At 39.3% G+C, this 15,958-nt stretch overlaps 1 long non-coding RNA gene across 1 annotated transcript in view; it reads right to left on the bottom strand.

Annotated features, from left to right (window-relative positions):
* LOC110741648 overlaps positions 1-6,086 on the bottom strand; it is a 28,810-nt gene extending 22,724 nt beyond the window's left edge. Inside the window, exon 1 of the long non-coding RNA XR_002518213.2 lies at positions 5,092-6,086. This is a non-coding gene — a long non-coding RNA (uncharacterized LOC110741648). The remainder of the gene's footprint in view (positions 1-5,091) is intronic.
* Between the last annotated feature and the right edge of the window lie 9,872 nt (positions 6,087-15,958).

The raw sequence follows: 15,958 nt of genomic DNA, 5'->3' as shown, positions 1-15,958 counted from the left end.
CTCTTCAGGATATTATCCAGGAGAGTTCTCAACCTAGCAAGACAGACCAACATTCAAATTCAGGAAATACAGAGAACACCACAAAGATACACCTTGACAAGAGCAACCCCAAGACACCTAATCATCAGATTCACTGAGGTTGAAATGAATGAAAAAATGTTAAGGGCAGCCAGAGAGAAAGGTTGGGTTACCCACAAAGGGAAGCCCATCAGACTAACGGTGGATCTCTCTGCAGAAATCCTACAAGCCAGAAGAGAGTGGAGGCCAATATTCAACATTCTTAAAGAAAAGTATTTTCAACTCAGAATTTCATATCCAGTTAAAGTAAGCTTCGTAAGCAAAGGAGAAATAAAATCCTCTACAGACAAGCAAATGCTGAGAGATTTTGTCACCACCACGCCTGCCTTACAATAGCTCCTGAAGGAAGCACTAAATATGGAAAGGAAAAACTGGCACCAGCCACTGCGAAAACATATCAAATTGTAAAAACCATCAACAGTTTGAAGAAACTGCAACAACTAATGGGAAAAATAACCAGCTAGCATCATAATGACAGGATCAAATTCACACATAACAATATTAATCTTAAATATAAATGGGCTAAATGCCCCAATTAAAAGACACAGATTGGCAAATTGGAAAGAGTCAAGACCCATCAGTGTGCTGTATTCAGGAGACCCATCTCACATGCAAAGATACATATAGGCTCAAAATCAAGGGATGGAGGAATATTTACCAAGCAAATGGAAAGAAAAAAAAACAGAGGTTACAATCCTAGTCTCTGGTAAAACAGACTTTAAACCAACAAAGATCAAAAAAAGACAAAGAACAGCATTACATAATGGTAAAGGGATCAACGCAACAAGAAGAGCTAACTATCCTAAATATATATGCACCCAACACAGGAGCACCCAGATTCATAAAGCAGGTTCTTAGAGACCTATAAAGAGACTTAGACTCCCACACAATAATAGTGGGAGAACTTAACATCCCACTGTCAATATTAGACAGATCAATGAGACAGAAAAGTAACAAGGATATTCAAGACTTGAACTCAGCTCTGGACCAAGCAGACCTAATAAACATCTACAGAACTCTCTGCCCCAAATCAACAGAATATACATTCTTCTCGGCACCACCTTGCACTTATTCTAAAATCGACCACATAATTGGAAGCAAAACTCTCCTCAGCAAATGCAAAAGAACAGAAATCATAACAAATAGTCTCTCAGACCACAGTGCAATCAAATTAGAACTCAGGATTAAAAAACTCACTCAAAACCGCACAACTACATGGAAACTGAACAATCTGCTCCTGAATGACTACTGGGTAAATAACAAAATTAAGGCAGAAATAAATAAGTTCCTTGAAACCGGTGAGAACAAAGACACAATGTACCAGAATCTCTGGGACACAGCTAAAGCAGCATTTAGAGTGAAATTTATAGCACTCAATGTCCACAGGAGAAACCGGGAAAGATCTAAAATCAACACCCTAACATCACAATTAAAAGAACTAGAGAAGCAAGAGCAAACAAACTCAAAAGCTAGCAGAAGACAGGAAATAACCAAGATCAGAGCAGAATAGAAGGAGATAGAGACACGAAAAACCCTTCAAAAAAATCAGTGAATCCAGGAGGTGTTTTTTTTGAAAAGATTAACAAAATAGATAGACCACTAGGCAGACTCATAAAGAAGAAAAGAGAGAAGAATCAAACAGACACAATAAAAAATGATAAAAGGGATATCACCACTGATCCCACAGAAATACAAACTACCATCAAAGAATACTATAAACACCTCTACCCAAATAACTTAGAAAATCTAGAAGAAATGAGTAAATCCTGGACACATACATCCTCCCAAGACTAAACCAGGAAGAAGTCAAACCCTTGAATAGACAAATAACAAGTTTTGAAATTGAGGCAGTAATTAATAGCCTACCAATCAAAAAAAAGTCCAGGACCAGATGGATTCACAGCTGAATTCTACCAGAGGCACAAAGAGGAGCTGGTACCGTTCCTTCTGAAACTATTCCAAACAATAGAAAAAGAGGAACTCCTCCCTAACTCACTTTATGAGGCCATGATCACCTTGATACCAAAACTTGGTACAGAACACACAAAAAAAGAGAAGATTTCAGGCCAATATTGCTGATGAATATCAATGTGAAAATTTTCAATTAAATGGCTGGCAAACCAAATCTGTCAGCACATCAAAAAGCTTACCTACCACAATCAAGTCAGCTTATCATCCCTGGGATGCAAGACTAGTTCAACATATGCAAATCAATAAACATAATCCATCACATAAACAGAACCAATGACAAAACCACATGATTATCTCAATAGATGCAGAAAAGGTCTTTGATAAAATTCAATGCCACTTCATTCTAAAAACTCTTAATAAACTAGGTATTGATGGAACAAATCTCAAAATAATAAGAGCTATTTATGACAAACCCACAGCCAGTATCATACTGAATGGGCAAAAGCTGGAAGCATTCCCTTTGAAAACTGGCACAAGACAAGGATGCCCTCTCTTACCACTCCTATTCAACATAGTATTGGAAGTTCTGGCCAGGGCAATCAGGCAAGAAAAAGAAATAAAGTGTATTCAAACAGGAAGAGAGGAAGTCAAATTGTCTCTGTTTGCTGATGACATGATTGCATATTTAGAAAACCCCATCGTCTCAGCCCAAAATTTCCTTAAGCTGATAAGCAACTTCAGCAAAGCCTCAGGATACAAAATCAATGTACAAAACTCACAAGCATTCCTATACACCAATAATAGACAGCCAAAACATGAGTGAACTCCCATTCACAATTACTACTAAGAGAATAAAATACCTAGAAATCCAACTTACAAGGGATGTGAAGGACCTCTTCAAGGAGAACTACAAACCACTGCTCAAGAAAATAAGAGAGAACACAAAAAAATGGAAAAACATTCCATTCTCATGGATAGGAAGAATCAATATCATGAAAATGGCCATACTGCCCAAAGTAATTTACAGATCCAATGCTATCGCCATCAAGCTACCATTGACTTTCTTCACAGAATTAGAAAAAAACACTTTAAATTTCATATGGAACCAAAAAAGAGCCCGTATAGCCAAAACAATCCTAAGTAAGAAGAACAAAGCTGCAGGCATCACGCTACCTGACTTCAAACTATACTGCAAGGCTACAGTAACCAAAACAGCATGGTACTGGTACCAAAACAGATATATAGACCAATGGAACAGAATGGAGGCCTCGGAAATAATGCCACACATCTACAACCATCTGATCTTTGACAAACCTGACAAAAACAAGAAATGGTGAAAGGATTCCCTATTTAATAAATGGTGTTGTGAAACCGGATCCCTTCCTTGCACCTTATACAAAAATTAATTCAAGATGGATTAAAGACTTAAATGTAAGACCTAAAATCATAAAAACCCTAGAAGAAAACCTAGCCAATACTATTCAGGACATACGCATGGGCAAAGATTTTATGACTAAAACACCAAAAGCAATGGCAACAAAACCCAAAATAGACAAATGGGATCTAATTAAACTAAAGAGCTTCTGCACAGCAAAAGAACCTATCATCACCGTGAACAGGAAACCTACCGAATGGGAGAAAATTTTTGCAATCTATCAGTCTGACAAATGGCTAATATCCAGAATCTACAAGGAACTTAAACAAATTGCTTAAACAACTTAAATGCTTAAACAAAGAAGAGGAAAAAAACCCATCAAAAAGTGGGCAAAGGATATGAACAGACACTTTTCAAAAGAAGACATTTGTGTGGCCAACAAACATATAAAAAAAAAAAGCTCATCATCACTGATCATTAGAGAAATACAAATCAAAGCCACAATGAGATACCATCTCACACCAGTTAGAATGGCAATCATTAAAAAGTCAGGAAACAACAGATGCTGGAGAGGATGTGGAGAAATAGGATGGCTTTTACACTGTTGGTGGGAATGTAAATTGGTTCAACCATTGTAGAAGACAGTGTGGTGATTCCTCAAGGATCTAGAACCAGAAATACCATTTGATCCAGCAATCCCATTACTGGGTATATATCCAAAATATTATAAATCATTCTACTATAAACACACATGCACACGTATGTTTATTGCAGCACTGTTCACAATAGCAAAGACTTGGAACCAACCCAAATGCCCATCAGTGATAGACTGGATAAAGAAAATGTGACACCTATATACTGTGGAATACTATGCAGCCATAAAAAAGGATGAGTTCATGTCCTTTGCAGGGACATGGATGAAGCTGGAAACCATCATTCTCAGCAAACTGACACAGGAAGAGAAAACCCAATACCGCATGTTCTCACTCATAAGTGGGAGTGAAACAATGAGAACACATGGACACAGGGAGGGGAACATCACACACTGAGGCCTGTCTGGGGTGGGAAGCTAGGGAAGGGATAGCATTAGGAGAAATACCTAATGTAGATGACGGGTTGATGGGTGCAGCAAACCACCATGGCACGTGTATACCTATGTAACAAACCTGCACATTCTGCACATGTATCCCAGAACTTAAAGTATAATTAAAAGAAAAAAAAAAAAGATTAGTGCAACACAGTCTCCAAAAAGGGGATGTGGGAAAGTAGAAGAGAAATAGAATGAGATAAAGTAAAGAGAGAGATTGAGAGAGAAAAGGAGACTGGAGTTTCCATGTTCCTTAAAAGTGTAGGAAGAATTCTAGTCAAAATATAATCATTCAAATGCTTTTTAGTCTTGCAGCTGTAACAATATGACCCAGTCCCACAGAAGTCAAAGCCATGTGACATAAATAGAGGTGTCCCATCACCCCAGGTCATGCTTAGAACTGCATTCCTCAAACCCCTATTTCTGGTAATCTGCTAGGGAAGGAAAAAAAAATGTTAAAATGGAGAGTTAAAGCAATCTGCAGAATTTAAACCCCTCTGATTACTACTCTAATTATAACTCTATCTACCACATTTTCTGGTGGATCTGCCAAGAACCTACACTCCTCAGCCTAATTCCATCCATTTATTCAACAAAATTAAACTGATAGCATTAATCAGGGAAAAATCTGTTTGTTTACCTCTGCCCCACTTGAAAGCATTAGGTCAGCTCTCTGCCTGCTTTGCATCATTGTTACACACGGTGGAACTACCTGAAAGGAAAACACAACATAAACAATAAACTTCTAAGTCCACCTCCCTTAAAAGTGAAAGAACTCCCCATATACAGCCAAGAATATCAAGGTGCAATATAGGAGGATGCCCAATATTCAAGCACAGTTAATAAAACATTAATACCACATAGTTTTCAAAGCATGGGATATGAGGGGAGGTGGATACCAGTGCTCCAGGTATCACCGTTTTGAAAGCAAAAGCAATCCTGCTCATTTGGGTGTTGTCCAATCCAAGGTGATCTCAAGAGAGAAGAACGGCATTTAGTAGTCCAAACGACTGCTTCTTTACACTCCTACAATAGCGGTGCAGGGGGTAACAAACCTGGGGCTGGGGGTCATTATGAAGCTGTTGCCTTCTCATGTAACTCAGCTTTTCTACTGGGCCAAAAGGCTTAGGGCTCCTGGGGCATGGGCCCATAGGAGCAGGCCCTTGAAAGGTAACGAGACTTATGTTCAACCTGGAACCAATAAGGAAAATGAAGGAAAGCAGGTCTGAATGATTGCTGATTGCCAAGTGTCCTAGAGCAGGCCTGTGGCATATATAACTCCATACAAATGTACTTCTGACTGTAATGTAAGGGGCAAAATGGCAACTACAGATAGTGTAGAGAAGGATGTCGAAGAACTACAAGGGAGGCTTGTTTTAACTCACAAATGGCTTATGAGTCTGGAAGCCTAATAAACACTGATTCAAGGAATTGGCAAAATAGGCTTCCAGAATGTGCTAAACATTGAACAGCAAATTCTAGCCCTCCCTTCAAACAGTCCACTTGCTCTCAATGGCAATCAATTCTACTCTTTTTTAAGGAATTGCAAGATTTTTTTAAAGCATTGAGGGTTTTGTCTGTTTGTTTGTGGTTTTTGTTTTTTTGAGATGGAGTCTCGATCTGTCGCCCAGGCTGGAGTGCAATGGCGCAATCTTGGCTCACTGAAACCTCCGTCTCCTGGGTTCAAGCAATTCTCCTGCCTCAGCCTGCCGAGTAGCTGGGATTACAGGCTCCCACCACCACATCCGGCTAATTTTTGTATTTTTAGTAGAGACAGGGTTTCACCATGTTAGTCAGGCTGGTCTCGAACTCCTTACCTCAGTGATCCACCTGCCTCAGCCTCCCAAAGTGCTGGAATTACAGGCGTGAGCCACCGTGCCCAGCCAAGTTATATTATTAAAGCATTTGGTCAGCTCCTTTATTTTGCTTTGTTGAAAGTCAGCAAAAGGGGAAGGCAGAAATTTTAAGAAAGTTAAAAAAAAAAAAAAGAAACTACCTTCTTGGAAATTTTAATTGTTCCTGGATAGTGTTATAGAAAAGTCCTGAATGGGAGGAAGGAAATATAACATATTTAGTGGCTACTCTGGCCAAACACTCCACCAAATACACTTACAAGTGACTCCTTACAGTTTCATGAACACTGGGAAGTTTCGTTTCAATTTCAAGATGAGAACACTGAGATTCAGAGACAGTAAGAGGCTTGCCTGATGTCACAGAGGAAATGCACAGTGGAGCTGGGATTTTAACTTGGTTCTCTCTGATTCCAAGTGCTTCCAATTCTGTTATGTAATACGTGGCTGGAGGCAAAAACAACTGCATTCTGGTCCTGGTTGTTCACTTGTGAACTGCTAAGAGGCCCAGGACAAGTACCCCTATTTCTCTGGTGGCTGCTAAGGCTCGCTTCAGCACTACCATATGTGCCTCTACTGCTCAGGGCTTCCCAGCCCTTTCACTGCCAACGTCCCTTTTCTTCTTTTTCATATTTTTCCTGTTGGGAGCTGATATGGTTTGGAAGTTTGTCCCCTTCAAATCTCATGTTAAGATGTAATCCCCAGTGTTGGAGATGGGGCCTGTTGTGAGGTGACTGGATCATGGAGGCAGATCCCTCAGGAATGGTTTCGCTCCATTTCCTTGGTGATAACATGACTCACGAATGGCTTATGAGTCTGGAAGACTTGGATTCCTTGAATCAGTGTTTATTAGGCTCCCAGAATGTGCTGAACATTGAACAGCAAATTCTAGCCCTCCCTTCAAACAGTCCACATGCTCTCAAATGGCAATCAATTCTATTCTTTTTTAAGGAATTGCAGGGAAGCCATCAGTTAGTACATGTGAGATCTGGTTGTTTAAAAGTTTGGGAGCTTCCCCCTACCACTTGCTCTCACTCTCCCCATGTGACACACTGGCTTTCCATCACCTTCTACCATGATTGCAAGCTTCCTGAGGCCTCACCAGAAGTAGATGCTGGAGCCATGCTTCCTGTACAGCCTGCAGAACCATGAGCCAATTAAACCTCTTTTCTTTATAAATTACCCAGATTTATATTTCTTTATAGCAACACAAAAACAGCCCAACACAGAAGCCATGTTTTGAATGATGGTATCTACCCAAATATGTATCTCTCAAGTAATAACTGATTTACTTTTCCCAGAATAATTAATTTTTTAATCCCACATATCAGGAACATAGGACCACTATAGCTATTCCAAATATAGAAGATTTGCTATGAGGAATTCATTACGCAAATGATGGGAGACCTGAAAGAGTCCCTAAGGAGTGGCGAGACAAGAGCAGAAAGCCATTGCCATTCCTACAGCCAAAGGAACAATAAGAGGAGACATTGCTATTGCCGTCCAAAAGCCGCGACCATCAGTGGGAGCCAGAACTGTGGTGGAGGCTGCCTGGTGGGATGGGACTGTGCAGGCAGTGACTATCCAGGCGAAGTGAGAGCCACTGCAGAAACACAGCCACTGAGGGAGACCCAGCCCAGGGCAGAGCAAGAAGGGAGCCACTCCCTGGCTTCTCCCCTCTCCCACCCTCTAGGCTTCCTCTGGTGCCTCCCATTCGCTGAACCTACTCAGAAGTCATTGGCAAGTAACCTTAGGAAAAGTGATTCCCTTTGATGCAAAGTGAAGGAAGGTAGAGAATGAACTTGAGAGGAAGCAGGAGAATGACCCACACAACCTAAATAACTGGTCATCACAGTTTCTGATGAGCATGTGACAGAAAAGTGACCAAAGGGACTACATAAAACTCTGGCTAAAAGCAAAGCAACTTAACATCTTATTTAGCCCACAAAACTTTACCTCACATGAAATGCAGACTTTCCATTAGGCTTCACGAAATCATTTTACACACTTTGGAACTCTCAGATGACCAGAGACACCAGCCAGGGAAACACAATTCACATTTCACCAATCTTCTTTGCCTGTGATTCTAATAAGATATAGGGATCTAGACTGAAAGAACACGGGGGTGGAAAACAGGATCCTAATTCCAGCCTGGCCTGATATAATCCTCAGGAAGTGACTTCCTTTTCTTGGTACCTGGGACTTTCTCTTTGCAAAGGGGTAGTTGTAATTACTACCAATATCTAGAATTACAAGTCATTACAAGATTACAAATCACTACTAATCCCCAGAATTACTAAATAAAGTTAGGTAACAGTTCTCAACTACTTGCACTATACCCAGAAAACGTACCACCTTTCATAAATTCTAATTTTTTTATGTTTTAACACCTCTAAAATTGAAATATGTCTCACCAGAACTTGCCACAGTTTAATTGGTAGCTGTGATGATCAGTTTTTGTGTCAAATTGACTAGGCTACAGTCTCCAGCTATTCAATCAAATGCTAATCTAAGTGTTGCATTGAAGGTATTTGTAGATGTGATTAAAGTCCATAATCAGTTGACTATAAGTAAGGAAGATTATCCTAGATAGTTTTGGTGGGCCTGATTCAATCTGTTGCAAAGCCTTAAGTACAGAGCTGAGGCTTCCCTGGTGAAAAAGGAATTTTGCCTATGGACTTATGCCTGGGAGTCTCGGCCTGCCCTTCCTAGTGTCCTACCCTTTGGATTACAGACTTGCGTAACCACCCCCAACAATCATATAAGCCAACTCCTTGCAATAAATCTCTTAATACATAGCTCCTACTAGTTCTATTTCTTTGCTTGAACCCTGACTAATGTGATAACTTTTTTTCTTTCTCAGTAATTGATTAAACAATGGTTCTAATAATCAAGGTTATCTTAGCATTGATCAAATATGGAAATTTATACTTTCTCTCCGTAACCCATCTGATCATCCTCACAAACCCTAATCCCCCAGAGCAAACCTGAAAAAAAAAAAGAGCAAACCTGGAAAAAATAAAATAAAATGCTTTTTCAATCTATCAACCTTGATCTGATGCAATAATTATGGCAGCCTTTTTAATTAATTGCTTGATCTATTTGCATAAAATCTTTCCCTCCCCATCCTCCAATTCAAGAAAGTGACTGGTTGGAGGGGCCAGGGATGCTCATTAATGATGGTGTGATAGAGGAAGAAAGGGGGTCCTCACAGCTTTACCTGGTCATCTGGATTCTCACCAGGCCTCTGCTGCAGAGGACCCAGACTGAGTTTCTCCCTGAACAGATGACCACAGAGGAACAAATGGACCTGCCTGGCCATTTGAGATCATGTGCTGGCACCAACTGCTGGAACCCAGGATCTGAGCTATTTATTCTCATCTTTAAATCCTCACCGAAAATGAACTCTCTCCTGTATGAGGGACTCTGCTGGTTTACCAGGGCCCTCAGCATCTCCACCTCTCCTCCCTGGGACTTGGAGTTACATAAGTCCCTGGGGTCCAGAATGGCAGACCTGGGCTCCTGATACCACCTACATTCACTCAGGCACCATCATGGCCACGGTGCCAAGCCTACTAGAGCTATGATTTTCCTAAGGGCTTGAGTCTTCACTACAGTAGGCCAAAGGAGCAAAGGTTTCTGCAGATCATCCATACCAATACGGACACTACTTTCTAAAGCCACAGTCCCTTTCCTGTCCCAAGTTGGGCCCTAAGAGAAGAAAAACAAGGGCTCTGACACTGACCTTCTGATTTCCATAATCTTCTCAGAATAGAAGGGAAAATTGTTCATTTTCCTCAACATCATGTCTTCCTTCTATCCAGGAAGACCTTTGGTTCAGCCTACAGCGGCAGAACAGGAAACTTCTGAACATTTCTAGAAAAAAATAAATAATCTGAGTCCTCCAGACCATATCACTGATAGGCTACAGAGATTTAGAAAAGCCTTTTTCATTGGTCTTTTCAGCTCATTATTTCAATAATTGAGAAGCCCTCAAGATACCAAAATTTATAATAGAAATATATCTGAAAAAATTTAATGTATCATCTCCACTACAGATATTTTTGTCACCATTAGGATCAAGAGTCTATATGTCACATGAATAGATAATTCTCAAAAGAAGATATACAAATGGTCAACAAGCATATGGAAAAATGCTCACCATCACTAATTATAAGAGAAATGCAAATCAAAACCACAATGCAATACCACCTCACTTCTGCAAGAATGGCCATAATGAAAAAATTAAAAAAAAAAAAAATAGTTGTTGGTGTGGATGTGGTGAAAAGGGAACACTTTTACACTGTTGGTGGGAATGTAAACTAGTACAACTACTATGGAAAACAGTGCGGAGATTCCTTAAAGAACTAAAAGTGGATCTGCCATTTGATCCAGCAATTCCACTACTGGGCATCTACCCAGAGGAAAAGAAGTCATTATACGAAAAAGATACTTGCACCTGCATGTTTATAACAACACAATTTGCAATTGCAAAAATATGGAACCAGCCCAAATGCCCATCAATCAATGAGCGGATAAAGAAAATGTTGTATATCTATATCTATATAGACATAGATATAGATATAGAGATATCAATATAATGGAGTACTACTCAGCCATATAAACGAATGAAATAATGGTGTTCACAGCAACCTGGATGGAATTGGAGATCCTTATTCTAAGTGAATTAACTCTGGAATGGAAAACCAAGAATGTTGCAATAAACTTTGGGAACTTGGAGGAAAGGGTGAGAGCGGGGTGAGGGATAAAAGACTGCACATTGGGTACAATGTACACTGCTTGGGTGATGGGTGCACCAAAATCTCAGAAATCACCACTAAAGAACTTATTCATGTACCCAAACACCACCTGTTTCCCAAAAACCATTAAAATAAAAAACAAATTTTTTAAAAAAGAGTCTGCATGTCACAAATGAGTTCAATATATAGGCTTTCATAAATCTACCAAATCAGGAAAACTTGGATTGACTGAGTCAGTTTTACTGAATTGAGAATAGGTGGCACACAGAACAGTAAATCCAGGTCTTGCCACTTAAACCATCTGAACCTTGCTTCCTGCTTTTCCAAAATCCCTTAATGAAAAATCCCTTTTCAGTAAGGGATTTTTCACATTTCAATATCCCTTATTGAATATCCATTCAATATCCCTTGTTGACATGTGAAAATGCTTTACACATTTCACAGTGCTTTATACATACACAGTATTAGTACTACCCTTTTTAAAATCATTAAAATTCTTGCTTCACTAATTTTAAAACTTACATTACTCAGACTAACTTCTTGCATACCACCAGTCTATGCGACTGTGTCAATTTTCCCAACTAAAGAAACCCATGGCATCATTACTGTCATCAGCCCCGCAATCATCACTATTACTATTATTGACGAAATGCAATATATTCCTTGTTGCAGCTAGACAGCTTGACATTTCTTCTTCCTTGTTGTTTGTTTCCTAATGAGAAAGATTAAGTAGATTTTTAACCAAATTTTATGCAATGACATAGGAAAATGAGTTATACCTACTTCATTCAGTCTGCCATTTAAAATGAAATATGTGTTGCTTGATTTTTCAAACAGAAAAAAAAGTATTCCAGAGTTTTCCAGAATTTCAGCAAAATCTGGTTAGTAGAAAGAAATGACAGTGATTTGGATCGCCCTGAATAAGAACTGCAGATTACAGAATGTGTAGTGATTTCTATTAGGAGACATATGTTCTATTTCTATTAGGAGTCATATGTTCCCTAAACTTCATGGTACCAACAAGGGTGGGAAAGGGTGGCTGATAAGAGCAAAGGCTACACCTGGCCAAACAAAAGTTCTTCTCCTCTCACTGCAACTTCTGAGAGCAAGCAAATGCTAGATCCAGCTAGGCAGGCCCTTATTCTTATTTATCTAAGCTCTGCAAACAGCCTTGTATCTACAGCCAGACTGAGAAGCACACCTAATGCACGCTTTTAAATTTTTTATTTTTTTATTTTACCTCATACCATACCCCTAAGGGCTGTGAGCTGCCTTTCTGAGTCTAAGACGAGGCGCTTTGTGAACATTGCTAAGGACAGTGGTTAGAAATGCCCAGATGGGTCTGACAGGAGCCTGCAGCTGAGTTCCTATCTACGGTAGTTGCTATAACTCAGTGTCACATTGCTGCTCAGCACAGCGGGTTGGTTTCATTACTTTTCTTACCAACTGGGTGGAGAAATATTTCATCTGGATTCTCTGTGGAGTGCTTTATTTGGTAATTGGTCTAAGAATAGAGGAGGAAACAAATCTCTTTTTGGCAGGATCTGGGGCCTCGAGGTAGAATTTCTGGGAGTCCTGTTTTTAAACAGAGAGGATGCAGGCAAGACTGGTGAGGCTGTTTGGCCATCTGAGTGGTACAACTGCTCCAGGGGCCTGCATGGGGACGCATATTCATATATTCAAGGGGGAACGGAGTAGTAGCCATCATTGAGGATGTAATTGATGTCAGGAGGTGACTAAAGGTCATATGGAGACAAGACCACTGAACTAGAACCTTGTACTCAGAAAGAGAAATGTGACTGAAAATATTGAGAATAATGTTGCTGTGTGGTTCATGTACTGGGTTTAAATGCAATTCGAAAGTTGAAGTTTGAAAAATGGTTTGAACACTAAGCTCTAAGCACTAAGTAGGCACCCCCCAAAAATGTTATTGTCCTAATCAACCAACAAAGAAGGCATTGTTGCACTAGGTATATAACCTTGTAGGGTCAGTGTTCTAAATAACAATACTGATATAAATAGATAAATTATGAAAATTTTAGTATTTAAATGGTTTGCTGACTATAATCTGATTGTCTTCATGCCGAAAGAAAAATGAATAAATAAAATAAGAACTACCAGAAAGTACTTTTTCGACCTTCAGGCATGGGCACTATTACATTCTGGTTTTGACCTACAAGTATGAATATTATCAAGTAGCTGGTCAATGTTTACTGATTGGAAATTTTTCATGTAGCATCATTCAGAACACATAAGCAGGATAACCAGATCCCAGAAAGGCTTAGTAGCAGTACAAGGGAAACAACCCTAGAAGTTTTTATTAATTGAAAGTTCCATATGTGTCAGCAGAGTTTCATGGTTGCCAAAAAAAGGTAATGAAATCTCAGGCTTCAGAAACTGAATTACAGTGTTCAGTGTAACGTGTGCCCCGGTCTTGCTCAAATGCTCACTGATAAGGAAACCTGGACTCTCATGTTCACTTCTGGACAAACTAAAGCACAGTAGAGTAGAGTGACTAGGATAGTAAGGGGAACAGAATGCACAGAATATGAAGAACAATTACAGAACTTAAGAAAAGTTCACTTGGAGAAGAGAAGTCTTACGGGACACTTGATGACGCACCAATATCTGCAAGGTTAAAGGAAGAAGAGAAATTAGATTTATTGTGTCTTCCTCCTCTTCAAAAGGAAGAATCAGGACCAATGGATAAATGTTATAAGAAGTAGATTTGAGCCAATATAAAAAGCATCCTGAAAATTAAAGTGGTCCAAAAGTGGATTGAGCTTCCTGGTGAGATAAAGAGGGGCCATTACAGGAGGTGTTTAGGTAGAAATTGCATGACTATTTATCAGAACTATTGTGGGAAGGATCCTTGAATCACATAGATAATTGACCTGGAAGATATCTAAGGACATTTTGCAATTCTTATAGTCCTTGATTCTAAGTATTATCTGTGATTCCTAATGCACTTGCTGTATGAACACACATGCTTTGCACAGGTAGTAGATTTATCCAAATTCATTAAAAATGGTGTGACCCTGCCACTGGGAGAAAAATAATAATCTGTTACTTACTTCCTGAATTAACTGCCTATTTACCATCTAACATCATGAAACTTTCTTGTGGGTTTTCAGTTCAGTCTTAGTACTAAATAGAAAGTAACTGAAATATTACTTGAGTTGGATATTTAGAGGTTATTGGCAAACACTTACTATGCACATATTACATGGTCCGCACTGTACCCACCCAACACGTGCAAAAATGAATAAGGCATAGTCTCCACTCATCAGATGCTCATAGTCTACAAGTTCAACTTACACCTAAAGAGAAATGTAAGATACTCAGTAGTAAGCCGGAAGCCACTGAGTCTAGAAAAGTGGGTCTTAGTCCCACGTAGTTTAAGGGAAGACTTGCAGGACAGAATGATGGTTTATCCAGTAAGAGTTGGCCAAATAAAAATAGGAAGGGTATTCCAGAGAGAAGGATCTTTGTGAAGTGCAGAGCAGCAGAGTATGAAGGAACCACTAGAGTATAATGCATCAGGTGTCAAGCAGGAAGGGTGGAAAATAAGGCTTCGGACAGAGAGAGAAGGCAATGTACAACGGGCTCAGACACTATTGCTTAGGAGTTTGTGGAGCAGCACAACAAGACCGCAATCAGAAAAGTAACAAAGTTAGATCTGCATTTTAGGTGAAATAATCCAGCTAGAATGCCAAAGACAGTAACTTAAAATTTGTAAATACTTTAGTGCAATTTGAGTTTTGTTCACATGTATTATCAAAAGTTTGGTTTTTTAAATTCCACACAAATTAAATCCTTCGTTAAGTACACACACTTTCCAAATGAAATGCATTTACAAGAAAAGCAGGTCCTCATGTTGACCTTTCTGTAATCCACAGCTCTCTCTACTTCCTACTTCATCCATTGCTCCCAGGAATTGGAAGCCTGAATCAGAAACAGCTCTTTCTTATTCATTTTTTTGAGAAATACATCTGAAAACTGCCATTCATCATCCTCATCCTAGAAAACAAAAAGATAGAAGCAGAAACCTGTCCTTCAAAAAACAAATGTGCAGGAGGGAATTTTTTCTTTTTCGTTTGTGTGATAAAAAGCTACCTCTAGTTTTTTCAAAATGTTCATATCACCCTGGACTGGCAGGGAAGGAGAAACCTAAAATCTAAGTTACTATTAGAGACTATTTTTCTCAAAGCTGATAATTTTTTTTTAAGCCAGAGCAAGATAATGATGGTGTCATGCAACTTAAAGACCAACTCTGCACATCACTGAGACAAAACTTGCTCTTCCTGTCAAGGTCCTCCATGGAAGACAACAGAAGTAAGACTCATTTCTTACTTCTTTCTCATTTCTTTGGAATGAAAGTCGTCTTTTGTTCAGCACACACACTGCAACTCTATTAGCCTCCTACTTCCATCCTTGACTACACAGTATTGGTGATAGTCCATTTTCCAGCACCTGTTATAAAACAGATGCATTCCCCTCTCCATTTAATTCACTTAATGTTCCTAACAGTTTGGTGCAAAGTATATCAGTCAAGTTCTCCACACGAAGTTTCTCGAAAGTGTACACATGTGAATAAAACTAAACTAACTACTACTTGCATATGATTTTGTCACAAAGTCACACACAAAAACTAAACAGAAAAAACAATCCAGCTTCTGGGAGGGCTGCAGTTTTGCAACCATTTGCAAATAGTCTATAAGTCTCATCAGAGCTTGCTTCACTGTTAAATCAGGTCAAACAAGAAGAAAAATATGATGGTAGCAGAGCTGTTCAATAAGGGCAGATTCTTCATCCTCCTTTTGTATCTCTAATCCCCAAACTCTATTATTTCCAAAGGCTTAATAATTTGGAGCTATGGAAAGACCTAAAATTTTGT

Source organism: Papio anubis, chromosome 15, assembly GCF_008728515.1.
Source record: "Papio anubis isolate 15944 chromosome 15, Panubis1.0, whole genome shotgun sequence".
NCBI lineage: Eukaryota > Metazoa > Chordata > Mammalia > Primates > Cercopithecidae > Papio > Papio anubis.
The sequence above is the reverse complement of the archived record's forward strand: the minus strand, read 5'-3'. Positions and strand labels throughout refer to the sequence as shown.